The 17672-nt window shown below is 39.5% G+C and overlaps 1 long non-coding RNA gene across 1 annotated transcript in view; it reads right to left on the bottom strand.

Moving 5' to 3' along the window:
• LOC137161619 (uncharacterized) overlaps positions 1 to 17672 on the bottom strand; it is a 52075-nt gene that overhangs the window by 18130 nt on the left and 16273 nt on the right. The window contains exons 2-3 of the long non-coding RNA XR_010922141.1: positions 13808 to 13922; positions 12974 to 13047 (exon numbers count right to left, since the gene is read on the bottom strand). This is a non-coding gene — a long non-coding RNA (uncharacterized lncRNA). The remainder of the gene's footprint in view (positions 1 to 12973; positions 13048 to 13807; positions 13923 to 17672) is intronic.

The raw sequence follows: 17672 nt of genomic DNA, 5'->3' as shown, positions 1-17672 counted from the left end.
TAAATGTTTTGTCAGATACCAAGCAGGCCTTTATAATAATAGTATAAGAACTGAGACAAAGCCAGGCTGGTTGGCTACTAGAGGGTACTTGAAGGCCAGGATGTCAGCACTAGAATATTAAAGGCCCTTTTTCCTGCAAGCCGGAAGGAGGCTACTTCAGGTCAATTAGAGGCACCTGAGCCCAATCAAAAGCTACTCCAGGCCTATTAAAATCCCACCTCTGCTACAGAGAAGGGGGGGGGGGGTCAGAAGGCTTGTGGCAGTAGGGAGATAAACTTCTCCAACACAGGAGATGGTGCTTCTTCCCACAGGAAGAACAACAAAAAACCCCAGGTACCAGCTTGGGGGAAGGGCTGATACTGCCCCACCACCACCACAACTGTAACCCCACCGAAGGGGCCAAAGAAAGGTGCTCCCCTTGGGTCTGGGCTTTATAGACTTATGCCCCCCACCTGTGTCGGAGGGGCATTTCTCAGGCCCAAACCAAGGCCCACTCTGAACACTGTAAACCAGAGGTACTGAGGGGAGAAGCTAAAAGACTCATCCAGGGTGGGGCAGATTTATCCCAGTCCCGTCCCAACAGAGGAGGCAGCCCTAACACCGCAAGACTGAGCAGGTGCTTTGTATCACAGAACATACAGTAAAAATCACATAATTGTGAAAAGCAGGTATAAAAAAGAAATGTGCACGGGATGTTTCTTCTGCAAATACAGTGCCCCAGTAGCCATGAGAGCAACAAAAAGAGTTATTCTAAAATCTAATCTGCAGAGATCTTGGAAAAAGACTTCCAGGCCTATCTGTTTTAGGGTTATGTTTTGGCTTCAGACACAACTCATTGCAGAGGACTGTGCAGAGCTGTACAATCCCTGAGGAGTTCTTACAGACTCTGGCTCAATTGCAGGCAACAGGCCGGGAAGAAGTTTGTGTCAGCCCTATTGCAGCTAAAGGCAGGTTGGGCAACAGTAATCCCTAATACTCAGGTAAGACTGATTTTCCGCAAAAATAAAGGGACCTCTGACCAGTAGTTTCTCCGGCCCCATGGGACAAGATCTGGGTGTCAATGGGGTGACTGTGAATAACCTTTGATTTTTAGGAAAAAATGTAATGACAAATTTACAACACTAAGTTAAAGGCCTAATGTGACAGGATGAACACATTGGTCAACATGCCTTGGGGGAGGCTTGCAGTCTTGTGGGACCCCACTCCAGAAGTGCGCCAAAAAGGAGACTCCAAAGTGCCACACAACTGGGCATCAGTCGGGGTGTTTGTTTTTGATTGTTTGATTAATTGTTTTTTTTTGCTGGGGAGAGAGAAGTTGCGAAGGGTGAAAAGCACAGAGGGGTCTTCGATGCCCCTGCTGGGAGCAATGAGCTAAAACAATCAGGAATGTAGTTAGGCTCAGAGTGCTAGCTCCTTTGCCTTCTATGCAGCTATGCAAATTTACACCAGCTGAGAAGCTAGCCCAGAACCTTTGCTAGACTCTGAATTACTTCCACGTGGGGAAGGAAAAGATGTTTAGTTGTTTAGATGGCCGGCAAGGGACAGAAGGATGCTCTGGCTATATTGCTTTACATTCAGGGATTTTAATGTATGTGGGGTTACAGATTTAAGATGCATGAAAGAACATGTGCAGAAGTTGGGAGGCTTTATTTTTTCTAGATGAACAACAGTACTGTTCTTCCCCCTCTTTCTCCTAACACATACACATCTAAAATTAGTTGGGATAGTGTGTCTTGTGTAATAAATGAGGAATGTTACATGCAATTTGGAGTACTAACAGATATTTAAGATAGAGTTGCTTTAACATAGTGGATGCTGACTTTCCAAGAAAGTAGTAATTAACCCATTTCCCCATGAAAAAGAGGCTGGATTTCCTACAGTGCCTTCCAGTCTCTGGGGGGTTGTGGAGATCCTGCTGAGGGAAAAAAAAATAATCTAAACAAATTGTTTCAAAAGTGCGGTGTTCCTATAGCATGATGTGGTAACTCCATTGTTTTCCAGAAAATAATTTAAGACAATGAAATCTCATCCTTTCCCAGTTCCATCACAGGAGGAAATGCCATTGAATTCTCAACAAAAATAAGTAATTTCCAGAGAAGTTGCATCAAAGTTGAAATAATCAACAGCTTCTTTTTCCCTCCAGAAAGAAACTACACAAAAATGAGATGGGAAACCTTAGGGTTTCTCTACACAGCAACTAGACCCCTGCAGCTGGCTTGTGCTAGCCAACTCAGGCTCATGGGAATCGTGCTGTAGTACTGTTTCATTGCTGTGTAGACTTTTGGGCTCAGGCTGGAGTCAGGACTCTAGGACCCTGCAGGTGGGATGGTCCCAGAGCTCGGGCTCCAGCCAGAGCCAGGAAGTCTACACAGCAATGAAATGGCCCTGCAGCCCTAGTCTTGCAAGCCTGAGTCCACAGGCATGGGCCAGCCACGGGTTTTTCTTTGCTGTGTAGACATACCCTTGAAGATCAAGGATTAGATGCATTGATAGAACTATTTTGGGACACTTATACATTGTACCCTGAGACAAAGGGTATCAAATTCATCCTCACGTTTGTTTTAAAGTACACAAACACTAATCATCAGTAAAATTCCTATTTTATTGTCAATAAGTAAAATTAATTCTACAAAATAAAATAGGCCAAATTGTGCTCTGACTAGCACCAATGTAAATCCAGGATAATTTCTCATTTAACATTTCCCAGATCTCCAGTTTAATTTTTAGTATTCATTCTTTTTATTTCACTCAATACCAATGAATGATATTTGAAATTCCTCAGACAGCAATATTCATATATATATATATGATCCCACACCCATTTCTGATAGTTTTTTAACTTATTCTGCATGTACTGAGTGTGCAGCCAAACCTCCACTGAGGAAGAATGAAGTTATGAATGTGCAAGGTGTCCTGGATTTGTTCCTTTTGCCTTTTTCTTACATGTTCTCTTAATATTCTTCAATAAATTGTGAGCCTTGACCATTGATTCAGCCCTCTTCTTAATTAGCCCCTTCTTTTGTTCACTTTTCCATACTCACATTAAACAGTCACTATAATCATGCAGGTATCAAAAATGTTACATAATTCCTGACAAAATTGTATCCTAAAGATGGGATACACTATACATTAGACAGTTTGAACTTCCTAAAGACAGACACAATTAAGCATAGGATTTCACATATGGTTAATTCCAGAAGATGAGAGACAGGAGATATTCATGGCTAAATTTTTGTCCTAATAGATCATCATCCACTGTACCAAACATTTACCCTGTAATATTTTAAGGTGCTGAAAGAAGAAGACTGTCTCACTTTAGGCAAAGATGTTTGAGAAGTTTTTCATATCTTTTGGCTAAAAACAGTTACTATGTCTTTGCCAAACTTTTCTGTCTTTAATTGTACAGTTCTTCCCCTAATTAATATTCCTCACTATATACAAACCAAACGTACTTTTAAAATCAGATAAAAAAAAAAACTGCATTCAGTATGACCGCTTTTCCAGTCCCAAGTTTAAAGTGCACCTCCAAGAAACAGAAAGCCACTGACAAAGACAAAAAATTCTGTGGTTTAGATTTATTCTACTGTTTTACAGTTAGTCTTTATTAACATTTTGTTTGAGGTTTTGTTTTGTTCTAAGACTAACTCATAATTATTCTTGAATAATGAAAACCTGGGATCCCTCCCAAAAGTGATCATAACAGATGGCATTTTATCATTTCACTGTATGTCATCATTGTTTACATCTTGGTAATTATATTTAAGAGGCAGAATGCATATTTGGTGTGCAGTGCCCCTGCTAGAAAAATAGACCCCTGAAACACTCTTAACTCTCAACCAGTACTGAAGAACTGAGATGGGATGGCTTGTTTCACTAGCTCTTTATATTCCATGTATTCATCACTTCTTAGTATTTATTTCCATTTAGACTCCCATATTAAATGAACTGTTGGAAATTATTAAGTGCTATGTTTCCTTTTGGAAAGTATAAATCACTGCAAATGCATTGGGAATCAGGAATTAATAGCATCTTTGTTATATCTCTTTATTATAGTTCATTAATCAACTGCCACTGGGAAAGGAATACACAGACCTAGTTGAAAAAAAAGAGTATATGTGTATATACATTATATATCTGTGTACACACACACACACACACACACACAGGTAACATTGTTGGTTTTAAGGATTTACTAAAAATCCCATTGCTAATGAGAATTTACTTTTCTCCATCTTAGTGTGCACAAGCTGACATTTTTCTCAAGAATCCACTCTGTGTAGCTCTTTCCTGTCATTATCCCTCTTAGGAAATCCATTGTACGTAATGGTTTAAGTATAGAATAACAAAAGCCACACTGCATAAATTCTGTTGATTAGGTTCTGTTGATAGATTCTGTTGAATCTGCCAAATTAGTAAATGAACTTGGTTGCCAGTCTGAGGTGCCACAGCGGTGCAACCCAATTGCAATTCTGAGGGAAGGTTACCCATTCATAGCCTGCCATATCACAGCTACGCAACAGCCCACCTCTTTGGAGGCTCGTCTCAGGGAGGAATTACTCATATGCAGAGCCTTTCTGATTATGCAAAGGTAGGGATGGATCTCTGAAACTAACCAACCAATTTAAATTTCCATAGGGTAGATCAAATCCTAGGTTATAGCTGATGAGCGCATATAGCACAAATAGGGTGTATATGTGGAAAGGTGATATACAGATCACCTTTGCAAATCTCCATTTGAGATAGCTATGCTGGTATCCAGGCATAAAGCAGAGTAGCACGAAGACTGAGCTAAGGGGCCAAAATAGAAGTTGGGGCTCAGTGGGGCATAAGGATGTCCCTTTTGATTTCATCACGTACCTTAACCCAGCAGCAGGGTTTGGTGGGTGGCACAGGAACCACTACTCTCGCTACAAAGGATCAATCTACACCTGGATGATCCTTTCACTGCATGGGACATCAGCTATTTTGACAGAGTCCACTGGGAGTGTGACGTTCCATAGCTGAAAAACTAATTTAGCTGTGAATTACAATGGGATAATTATGATCTGTTTATTTCTTAACCACTCAGTGGCAGAAGATATGATTTAAAGCCAACTGAAAACATCCATTTTTACATGAAACAACGAGATAGAAGAAATAAGATCAGATCTATGATGTTATCATTCTTAAAATGATTTTCCTTGAAAGACTGCATGAAATAAAAACAATATAGTTTACCTTCAACCCATTTTCTAATGTTTACATGGAAAGATGAGGTCACATTAGGGTGGAAAACTAAACAGAAGTTGAAATCAAAACATTTTAAAAGTTTAAATTAATACTACCACCAAGAACAAAAATAGATTTAGGCTTCTTCATCTATAGTATTCACATTCCAATATAATGTAAAGTTTTCCATCCAGAGGTGCCCTGGAGACATTTCTTGAGAACACCAAAAAATTGATAGAATTTCAATGGCCCTTTTTTCATGAAGTGAAACCTTTGTCGTTCTGGATGATCATTTCACAAATCTCATGGGGATATTGTGCTGCCTGTAGTTTTAAACTGCAACACATTGACACATGGTGTTAATGAATGTTAATGAATCCTTAGGAATTTTTTAACATTAATTGGTATTACGCAGTAGTAGCACATGCTGGTGTATAAATAATCCATGTTTCCATTTCTTAGCTCCCTACTAAACACTGCACATTCTTCTTAAAGGGATGAATTTTAAGAGATAAATTTGAATCTCAGTAACTTTAAATAGAAAAAGAATTATCTATGCATTTAGGTCCAATTTCAGTGGGACTACTCATGGTAGTAAAGTTAAGCATTTGCATAAGAAGCCAACTGATCCGGAATTCCTCCACAAGCTCCAAGGCAGCACATGCTGCTGTGACAGATCTGTTAACATATTAGGTAGGGGCAGTATGAACTAAATTCAGAATTGAATTCAGGCACTGAGATACTCAGCGTCAGCATGCCTAACTTTTAGGTGCCTAGAAAATCCCTGGGAGTCACAAAGCCTGAAGTAGGTGCTTACACAATGAATGAGGAAAACCAAGTGCCTCGGCTAGGATTCACAAAAGCCAGCACACTATGTGGGTCCCCACATATGCTAGCCAAGATGAGTGGGTACCCTTAACCCCACCTTCCTCAGGGAGGTTGCCATCTAAATATAGGCTGCTGGGAGACCTCTCTCTTGGCTTAGGATTCTCAACTGAAAACTCTCTCTTGGCATTAGGCACCCATGCCATTTTTGCAAGCAGCACCACCTCCCTCATCATTACTAGCCCAATGACTAGGGTACTCACATACATGGAAAGCAAGAAACCCCTGGTTCAAGTCCCTCCACCACCTGAAAGGGAGACGGGATTTCAGCTCGAGTTTGCCTCTTCTCAGGTGTGTGCCCTAGTCACTGGCTATGAAATATTCTGGAGTATGTGTGGAGGTGGGATTGGCCTCCCTCTATCTCTCCTATTGAAGTGGTTCCCCTGGGTAAATTTTAAAACATCACTGGAGTAGGGGCACTGGATCCTGTTTCTCCCATTTCCTATAGGAGTCATCTAACCACATGGCTAATGAGTCATTCTCTTCCCTCTTACAACCCCCCCACAATGACTTTTTAATTTACCTATCCATATTGGAACACCTTCAACAGAAGAGGGAGATGCAGGGGCTAGGGCATGAACCTCAGAGGTATCAGATCCCTGTTCAAATCCCTTTTCCCCTCAGGTGGAGGAGTGTCTTGAACTGGGGGGGGGTGTCTCCCACATCCCAGGTGAGTACCCTAACCACTGGGCTAACCATTATGAAGAAGTATCTCTTCCCCCCACCTATTTCATGTTTGTTTGCCTATAGGGGACCAGGCCGGTAGGTGATCTCTTACCAGATTGAAACCCAGGGATGAGGTAGGTGGAGGAACTCTTTTTCCCCCCCAGTTCATGCATCACTCAGGGACTTAGGCACCTGGAGTGGGACTGCAGTGTACATATGCAGAGGCAGAGACATAGGTACCTAGGGAACTTTCACTGCAAAAGTTCAGGAGCCGAGTGTGTTTAAGCAGCTACCAGGTTCAGTAGCAGCTGAAGGGGGTTTTGTGAATCCCACTAAGCCCTGATTCTGGGATATAGGTGCCTCAAATGGCAGTTAGATATCTAGGTCATTTTGTGAATCTAACCGATGTGCTTTACTCAATGCTGAACCAACTCTACTGTCACTAACATGAGCTACAATAACAATGATGGAGCTGCTTTCTGTATGCCTCATACCCTGGGGAAAATAATTCAATGCCTCCAGTCTCCCCTGAATTCCCCTGGCTTTTGTGCAGGGTGAGAAGAGTGGCTCTTCAAATACAAATTAGAGAGCAGTTGGGTTGCAACAGAGGGAGCCCTGTAAGCTATCCAAACAGCCATTATTATGATGTATTATTTCTAGTGCAGTAGCAATGAAGAATCAAGCTGCATTGTTCCAGGCACTGCATAAATATGTAGTCAAACAGACAGGTCCTTTATAGACAGCTCATAGTTCAGCTTTACAACAGGTAATAAGTGGATGAAACAAAGGCATAGGGGAAAGGGAAAGAGGAGGTAACAGTAAAACAAGCTGGTTTCTATATAGAAAGAAGTCCCAGTTTGCCATCTGTTTAAATGCTTAAGTTAATAAGATTTACTTAGAGCTACTTGGTCTCCTCATGCATCTGAAATTCATAAACTCACCTGTGGAAGCTCTGAGTTGTCAGAGGGGAGCCAAGTGAGCTCTCATTTTTCTTGTTTACCTTGACAATTTATATGGCTACTTTGTTTCTATCGTGGCTGTTTTAACAGATGTCAAGTCTTTATAGCTAGGCTTGGCAGAATTTGAATTTTTTTAATTTTTTGACAGATAAAAAATGCTTAAATATAAGCATCGATATTTCTATTTTTATTTATTTAAATTTTCACAGTGGTGAGAAATTATAGTGGGGGCCAGACAATAATTATAGAGTGATAGTAGTCATTGAGATTCAATAAGTTAAGGCTTTACAAACATTACAATACAAATTGTTAACATCACATGTCAAAATATATAAAGCAAATATCCTTAAATCAAACTCCAATAAGCTCTCATGAAGCATTTTTCTTACTTTGCCTATATTTAAATTTTGATTATCAATGGAAATTTTTTCATCATTTTGTGTGTGTATGGTGAAATCAATGTTTACCAACATTTACCAATAAAAGTCTATTCCTTCCACATCTATTTATAACTTTGTATGGTGGTACTGTTCTTTCTGTAGGTTGTCCTTCTGACATGAGAAATATTTTGGATCTGACAACATAATGTACTTTCCAAAATAGTCTCTCTAATTTTTTGCCTTTATCCTCTACAGTGAAACATTCAGTGGAAAACATTTTCAAATATTCAGGAAGTAGTGAACCACATGGATAATCAATTACCAACACAAGCCAAATGTTACCTTATGACCCCTTGTTATAAGAGCACAACCCACATGATCTGTCTAATTCTTATGGCAAAAATCAATGCTTGACCCTTTCCTATCTTCATAAGAAAGTGGGGCTCAGTGGATATGATTATTTCAGAAGAACTCATTGACTCATTGGTTTGTTATGACAAGTTCTGAGTTCAAAGAATTTAAAGATAAGTTGTTTTTTTTTCCATTTGCTTTGGTAAAGTTTAATGAGGTTGCTAAGAGAAATTATACCAGTCTGTTGGTGTTTTCATGAAAGGAATAATTATCTACCTGTAATTCTGCCTCCATGGAGATATAATTTGACTGGATTCCTGCTCTTAGGTCTCAGTTCTAAACAGAAGACTGGCTAAAATCCATCAGTTCCAAAGATTCTTGGCCTTTTGAGGCACTGACAGATCATTTTGAGACCAACTAATAGTGACTTAGAACTCCTTTCTAGAACATCCAATGTCAGTTCCTAGATGAATGAGAAGCAATGAGCTCCTCAAATTCTAAATGTTGAGAGGGGAAGACGTTTTCCTTAGGCATCAAGAAACAAAATCTTCAGTGAAGGGGTGCCAATAGCAATCTGACTACATTGTAATAATATAAAAATGAATGAATGTCAGTGTTGAATGTATACTCGTTGGATGTCTTCTGTTTCTCTGCCACTGCTAATGCATTGCTTTGCTTTTTGAAATAAGGCCCATTTGTAAAAGCTATGGAATATGAACACTTTAGGTCCTTGTGATTTGTTAGTCAGAGACAGGACTGCTACCTATATAATAAACAAACTGGGATTCACTCACAAAGTTATTCTAAGTCCATTATATCCTATCTGGCAATTCCATTAGCCTGCAGCTCTACTGCAAACATACTAGTATAGAAACAAGAAATATGTCAAACCTGGGAAGAGAGATAATATCTCCCAGAATTCTCAGTAGGACTTTAGAGACCTTGCCATAGTTGGTCTAGCTGGTTAAAGTTATAAGGACAGGCCCCAAGACTACCGAGATATAGACTAAATATTGGCATGTGTGTGTTTGTTTCTAGGAATGTCAATCCAGAAAGATACTGAGAAGAGATATGACCCATTTTTTTTGAGAAAAAGAAGAGCTAATACTACAAAGAGGGGAGTAGAGTAAGTGAGAGAATATTTATTACATCTCTACATTCACTTCTACATTCCATATTCCCAAGCTAGAAAGATAGGAAGAAGATAGCATTCCTCCCAGTCTATGTAATAGCACTATAAAAAAATAGTGTGAGCAGCAGTTTATAGAATGACACAGTCATTTATCAGGGAGTCATTACTCAAAATAGATATCAGGATTTCAGGAAGGTGAAAAAGACAGACATGCGGCATATAGGTATTATGCACTTGGAAGAAAAGGTATGGAGTCATAAACTGCACTCAAATTGTTCCCTCAAAGGGAAATGCATAATCCCTTAAGGATACCTGGGAACTCAATAACAAAATGAAGAAGCAACAAGTCTGAAGTGCTGGAATGAACTGAAAACTGTTAATTATGTTCTATCCGGTATCTGATAAGTGACAACTAGGAACATGCATTCATAACCGAGTTCTAAATTTAGCAAAACAAGTTCTCCAATTCCTAGTTTTAACCTCACTTTTCTGTTTTGATCAGTTTCTTATGAGGATGGGTTATAAGAGGATACATTTTCATAAGCGACCTTTAAAATTGCAACTAGAATGTGTCACACACAAGTTTATGCATGCATTTTTGCATGCAAGATGTCTTATATGCCAAATCTAGGATTTGCACAGACACACACTTGTTAAGTAGGTGCAATTTATGTGACAAGCAGATACTATTGTTATGAACAAATGAGAGACTTTTATACAGATCATTCAAAAAAGTATGCAGCATTCGGGGTATAGCACACCTTTGAAAAATTTGCCCTTTCTATACCTCAGTAATATATATTTGTGTGTATATATGAATTTATGAAGGCTTAAGTAAGGGCTGGAAAGAAAAGTTCTTTGTTTTTCCAAAGGTTATGCATGGTGTAGTAGCAACAGTGCACATATGCAATATAGCCTTTTAATGACAATTTCTGAACCCAAAGAACAATTTTTTTGCTGATGGAAAAAGGTAATTTAATCTCCATTGTACCTTAGTTCTGGGCCTCTTAGGTCTATTCTGTTTAGTCATTCTGAGAAGTGAAATGGTTATTGAATAGGCAATGAGAACACCAAAGTCATTCAACTCAAATACATGATCTGATATTGAAGTCTTAGTAATGAAAATTTTATTCATCTGATCATCAGGCTCCCAAGAAATAATAATTGCTCTTAACTATGCCACAGTGAAAGCAATACAGATGAAACTGAGAAATGTCAATGAATCACTTCTTTTTTGTCACTGTCTACAAAGAGATAGAGGTGCTTGCTGAATTGTATACAGAAAGAATTGCATATAGAAAGATCAAAGGATAATACACAAAAGTCAAAGATAAACAATGTTTTTTAAATTAATTATATCTGGCTAAAATTTTTATTAATACAAGCTGTTTCTTGTAACAATATTCAATATAAATTCATATGCAAAAATAGACTTTATACTGAATTAGAGGCCTCAATATTTCCTAGTTCAATTCTAAGACAATAAAAATGCCCTGTTAATAACTATATGATCAATATTTCCCCTCACCCCTGCTTCTCTGGGAGTAGAAATTCCTAAATGTAGATGAATTACTATGGTTCTCTTGTGCAGAAGGGGATGGGCTCAAAGAGGCTTTGGAGGAAAGAGAGTGTGGTAACTGGCAATGTGGTGGAAGGGAGTCAGTAGATTTATCATTAAAATGGATTCTTGGAACACAAGCCATCCCTACCCCCTCCCCCCACACACACACAAGTAGTAGTGGCAGTGGAGGAGTTGCCCCACCATATTTGGCATGAGGACTCCATCCCTGCAAACCTGATAGAGCCCTTATGCAAAACCTGTTCATTTGTCCTCTGCAGAAGTTGTGGCCTCATATTGGAATTGACACAGCATAAAGTAATGGAAAACTTATTGAAATAATGGTACATAAATGACAATTTCAGGGCAATATTTGGCAATATTTCTCTACACCAGTGTTTCTCAGCAACCAGTCCCATGGACCAGAGCCAGTCCCCAAGATCTCCCTGACACAGTTTAGGAAGGCAGCAAGCTGGTCCCTGGTATCAAAAAGGTTGAGAAACACTGCTATACACTCTCTCATTATTTTAAGATGGGAAGGAGATACACATAGGACAGGTCAGAGAAAGACCACAGGTTTTGGTGTTCAGTTATCTGCACTGAGCTGCAAATCTTTTTGCTGTCCACTCATCACTGGAGCTAGGCAAACTATTTGTAGTGAACAACTTACTTGAGGCCAGAATACATCTGGCCCTTACAAGGTACACAGTTGGGATAAGCTGCGAGGATAACAATTACCACCATTGGTCTTCATTGGTCTAAAATGGACCATGCACTGAAGCATGACAGCAGCCACTCCTATCACCCCACCATTGAAACCACAGATCTACTCCATGTCTCAGTGGTCCTGGCATTCAAACAAAAGTTTAAACAAACAACTTTTAAATAACTTGTTTTACAGCCCTTTAACTGGTATTATTTTTGCCAGATGGAAGGTTTTGTTCTGTGCCCTGCAAAACACCTTCCCTAAACTCTCTGGTTTTCCCCAGTAACACATATGTGGTTGTATGTTGTGGCCTGTTTATTCTTTAAATTACATTGATATAGATTTAATAGGCTAGAGGGACTTCCTCATTGGTGAAGCCTGTCTCGTTCAGATGTAAATTTACTGATCTGAGAGGTCACTTGGCATATAAATCTAGAAAGGCTTCAGCATTAATTTCTTTAAAATTTATGAAAGCCTCCCCTTGGTGCTTAAGTAGCCATCTGAGGCCACACAGGAACGGTCATGCTGTGGTTAAGTCTCTTATTATTCGAGTCTTGTAGAGATCCTCTTGTGCCAAATGGGTAATGTATTTGCCTCACTGTGATGGATTAAACATATGACAGGGAGCCAGGAGGCTGTAGATGGTGCATCTTTAGATTAAAACTTTCATGTTCTCACCCACTGCATAGGTAGCCACAACAAAAGGTTAAAAAACACAAAGATTTAGGTGTTCTTTCAGGATGTGAACTTATTATCCATCTCAAGGGAGAAATGCAGTAAGAATATAATACTTCCTAGAACAGGACCAGGTCAGCCAGCATGGCCCTGTGTGTTATGGTGAAATCTTAAAGCCCCAGTGAGTGTGAGAGGAATGTTTTCAATAATAAACTCTGTAACTGGGTTCAATAGGGAAGCTGATGGTGATTTCCTGATCTCCAGAGATTTCATTCCTCTTATATTTAATCACATACAATAGATATTTGTGAATTTGCAGCTCCCCGTCTCATTCTGCAACTGACTTCTAGCACTAGTAAAGGGGGTAGAAAAACAGATGTGCTAGCAAGTTGTCTCTCTCTTTCACAAAGCTTGTCATTTTTTCAACATTTTCATCATATCATCTGTACTTGCCTGAAAACAGCAATTTCTGCTGATGTGTGGCATACATGGCATGGATGCAGATAGCAGCAACGAATATCTAGGATCTGGAAGACATTAAAGATCTATCACAGTCCATGCCTGCTTCAACTATATCACTGATTTCTAATAAATTGCCATCAACCAACAGATTAACCAGTTCAAAAATTACATCAGAAGAGCCTGCATCCTAGTGCTAAGAGTTTCTTGGTGAGGCCAAACTCAGTTTGCAAGAAAGGACCGTAGCTAGTGCCATACCAGATCAGACCCATGGAGTTTATCTAGCCTAGTATCTTCTGTTTGACAATAACCAGATGTTCAGAGGGTGGGGGTAAAACAGCACCCTTGGCTTACAGGAACAGTGCAGACCCCAGGCTGTTTCTGCTCTGCATGCCTTCCTTTAAAATGCAATACAGGCAGAGTATAGAATTTGCTTTCTTCCCCCCATCCACTGTTGCCTGATTGCTTATTTACGGTTCCACATGGTGTTCGGTTGACCAGTCAATTCGTAACTCTGGTGTTCGTATCTTTGAGGTTCTGCTGTATTTATATCCCTTCCACTTTTTTTGTAGCCAGATCTACAGTGAGAATATAGATTATAACTGATTGCTTACCGTACAACACTCTGACAAGGTTCAGCCAGGCCAGCTACAGCATTAGAATGGTCTGTAGGGAGTGCACCTCCATGAACCAGAACAACTTATATGTTGCTTTTTTAGCTTTCTATATCATCAACAATTTTACTAGCACAGTGCGCAGAATCACAAGCACCATAAGTAGCAAACGAGATAGAGATAATGCAAAATGTCCAGCATTTGCATTACTTACTCTATACTTTGTAGGGAAATCTGAAGTCTCAGTCTTTATCCTCCTCCTCTTCCTCATCACCACCACCACAGGTGGTCATCCTGGCTTCTACCATAGCAACCAGCCCAGGCAACATCTTTTATAATAAAAACAACATGAGTTCTGTACCCCTCTGGAAATCTTTTATAATGTGTTATGCCAATGCCCCTTGAATCTTACACATTCATGAAGGTTTTCATTATCTGAACTTCCACACCCAACTTTGGTTGAGGTACCCCAATTCCTACTGGTTAGTTAACCATTTACATCAAAGTCAATAGCATTTATGTCATTGGTTGTCAGAGTATAATTACAGTCAAATCATGTGAGATTAATTTATACATGTTGCCTGAAAATATCCAGAGCTAGCAGTAACCCAAGTTTGTAGTTGTCTTACTTCACATCCATCAGCACTTGGCACATCTTATTTGTGGCAGTGCAAGCATTTTATGGCTTAGGATCACTTGTCTGTCATCTAGTCATCTCAAGACTAGGCCTTAAAAACCTCTAAGGATGGAGATACCACCACGGTAACCCATTCCAGTGCCTTATAACCCTCTTAGTGAAAAAGCTTTTCCTAATATCCAGCCTAGACTTCCCCTACTGCAACTTGAGACCATTGCTCCTTGTTCTATCATCTGCCACCACTGAGAACAGCCAAACTCCATCTTCTTCAGGTGGTTGAAGGCTGCTATCAAATCTCCCTTATATGCCTTGGGCCAGGTAGTTTTCTACTTACATTACAGCATTAATCAATACTTTTCTTATATATATATATATATATACACACACACACACACACACACACACACACACACACACACACACACACACACACACACACACACACACACAGCTACATCTTGTTATCCATTAATTATCCAGGAGATTTTTTTTTTTTTTAGAAGATAAGTAAATTTGCTTCCTTCCAGTACTTCTCTAGGAACCTATGACAATAATAAGAGAGATTAGGTCATAAAGAAACTCTCTCTTTGTCGGCGAGAAAAGTAATTATTGGGGGGTTTTTTGGTTTGTTTGTTTCCTCCCCTTTTCCAAATAATAGTAAAGGGAAATAAAATGTTACTGTACACTGTCTTATCAAAATCTTTTCTCAGGGCTTTTGCCTCCATTCACTGCTCTTGCTTCTCCAGACATGGAGAAATTATACTTCTGAAACTAGTATTTTAGGAAACTGTTGAAGTGAATTCACTGATTGTCTGATGTGTCATCTATCTTGAGACTAACACATATTTTTGGTAGGCACACCAATAAATGTGCAATAATTAGACATCATATTTCAGTACCTCAAATATTCGCTTATATTTTTTAATTATTTGATCTAAAAAAATAAAATATACAACAGAAAATCTATGAAAATATATAAGTTAAAACAGAAATTTATAATTCCTTACCTAGGTCTACAATGAAACAAATAGTTACAAAGAATACAAATTAAACTACAGTAAACAAAACATTATGGGATAAAGATTCTTATCTTTATCAACTCAAAGTCCTTCTTAAGAAAATCTACTGCATTTTCCTTTCAGGTCAGGACAGAACTTTTCTATAACTCTCAAGGCCAAATTCTGCCTTCATTTGAATCCTGCCTTCGACTGCCTCATTGGAAATATAGTTTCTGATTTTAAGATTCTTCTCTCTTTGAAATACATTTTGAAAGCACAAAAAACTAAGTGTTATTTTGTCTCATTTTAGTACAGAATAATAAATAATTTCACTTTTCACTAGAATTTCACTTCTGAATGATTAACAAAGAAATTGCATTTAGTCCGAGGAATTTGCATACATTTCATACAGATACATTAAACTAGTACCTATAATTCCAATTCCTCCCTGTTATGTATTCTTGCTTCAAATGGAGGGTATTGATTAAGTGGGATTTTCTCTTTCAGGGTATGTCTACACTGCAAAGTGCAGTCAATTTAATTTCTGTCGACATTCACCTGCCGACCTAATGAAGTCAGATGAGCGTGATCTTGCCCCTATAAGCAAAGCAGTACACTGTGGGTAGCTATCCCACAGTGCAACTCTCCGCAGGAGCTTTTGGAAAGGTCCTCATCCTCCCATAATGCAACGTCCTCCCTCCACCCTCCCTAGCTGTCATAAACAAATAGTTTTTCACACCATTTTTCAAACCCTAACTCTGCCACACGTATGTCATTGCTGGAGAAGCATGGAACCTACTCAGCTCTGCACTGTGATTGTGCACATCACAAACACCTCACAACTTATCCTGCAGTATTTCCAAGGCTGAGACAGGCCACAATTGCGATGTTACTCAAGATACCCTGCTACAAGCCTTAGAATGAAACAATTCTTTGAAGCTGCTGCATGACAGCCAGCAGCAACCCTTAGTGGAGCACTGCTTCTGGTCCCTGGAAACAAGCACTGACTGGTGGGATTGCATCATTATGAAGGTCTGGGATAACAAGCAGTGGCTGCAGAACTTTCGGATGTGTAAGGCCACTTTCCTGGAACTTTGCACAGAGCCATCCCCATCCCTGAAGCGCAGAAATACAAATTTGAGACCTGTTCTCCATGTCCATGTTCAGTTCTTCTGATAATTAAATCCTCCAGGCTCCTAGCTCTCTGTCAGCAGCCATGGAGGAATTCATTATCTTGTTGAACATATCATCCTGACTCCTTTTTTTCCCACCTTCTAATCTGCGACAGCCACTCAGCAGGAATGGAGGATGAGCTGAAGGCCGCGCTTTCCACTGTAAGGCAAGTAAAGTACAAGGTACCCATTGTTAGCATGTCCCGTGGATGAAAAGCAATGTTGCGACGTAAAAATAACTCCCCTTATTATTCCCAAGTGAACGCTAGCTCGCATACCAATTCCTACCTATTGCACGGGTTGGCGTGGCATCCCAACCATGGTGAGTAAGGGGCTGGTGCATCCAGTTTTGGGGAATCTCCGGAGCACTGTGTATGCTGCACAAGTCCACACTTCCACAAGCAACAGTAGTGTTTGTCTCCAATTACCCACCCAAAATTCGATTGGATAGTTGCATTATGTGCTCTCTGCTTTGGGAGAAACCAACTTGAATCATGAAATGGCTTGACAATGTTATTTTATTTTAAGATTAAACCTTATTTTTAAAAATAGGAATTCCTTTATTGACACAATTTAGAACCAGCCTTTAGCCATGACAGAGTATCACAGATATGGCTCTCTAAGAGACTTGTAAACATATACATCTGACTCCTACACTTGTTGTAATATGTAATGTCTCCAAAGGCTTCTAATCTGCCTTCAGATTCCAGGGATGTATTGGACTGAAAAACTGACACTTTATAAATATTTATAAATAAATAAAGCTGTAACAGAATAGTAATCTCTAATCCATTTCTTATTTCAGCGTTAGGGAATGTGGGTATTTTACATTCCACTCTAATGATAATGAACCAACTCCTGAGGTCCTTGCTCAGTTTTCATTTTTTCTATATGGACACGAATTCAATGGGAGTTTGTCTGACATAACTTTGTAGGAGAGAAAAAAAATCTGAGATTCTCTAGGCAGAGTTTCCCCCATATAGTTCAATGTTTGGACCCAGATGCAGCTCAGCCTTCAAACTTTGTGGATCCCTTGTAATCCCAGAAGGCAAAGGTCATCTGGGTGAAGTCTGTGTGTCTGAGTCAGCCCTGAGTCCCAGGCACCTCACTTTCCTCCATTCCAATGGACCAGGACCTGTCAGGAATTCCTTTGACAACAGCGTCCCAAAGTTTCCTCTTCAAAAGGTAATGGTAATAAAGCCCCACTTGCATAATCTTTCCTTTCTAACCTCCTTCAGGTCAGTCCATAAAACTACCCAGCTCCTACCACTT

This window comes from Emydura macquarii, unplaced genomic scaffold (genome assembly GCF_026122565.2).
Source record: "Emydura macquarii macquarii isolate MOO-44397 ecotype Brisbane River unplaced genomic scaffold, CSIRO-AGI_Emac_v2 contig_2362, whole genome shotgun sequence".
In the NCBI taxonomy this organism is placed as follows: Eukaryota; Metazoa; Chordata; order Testudines; family Chelidae; genus Emydura; species Emydura macquarii.
Note: the sequence above shows the minus strand (reverse complement) of the source record. Positions and strands in the feature narration are given on the sequence as shown.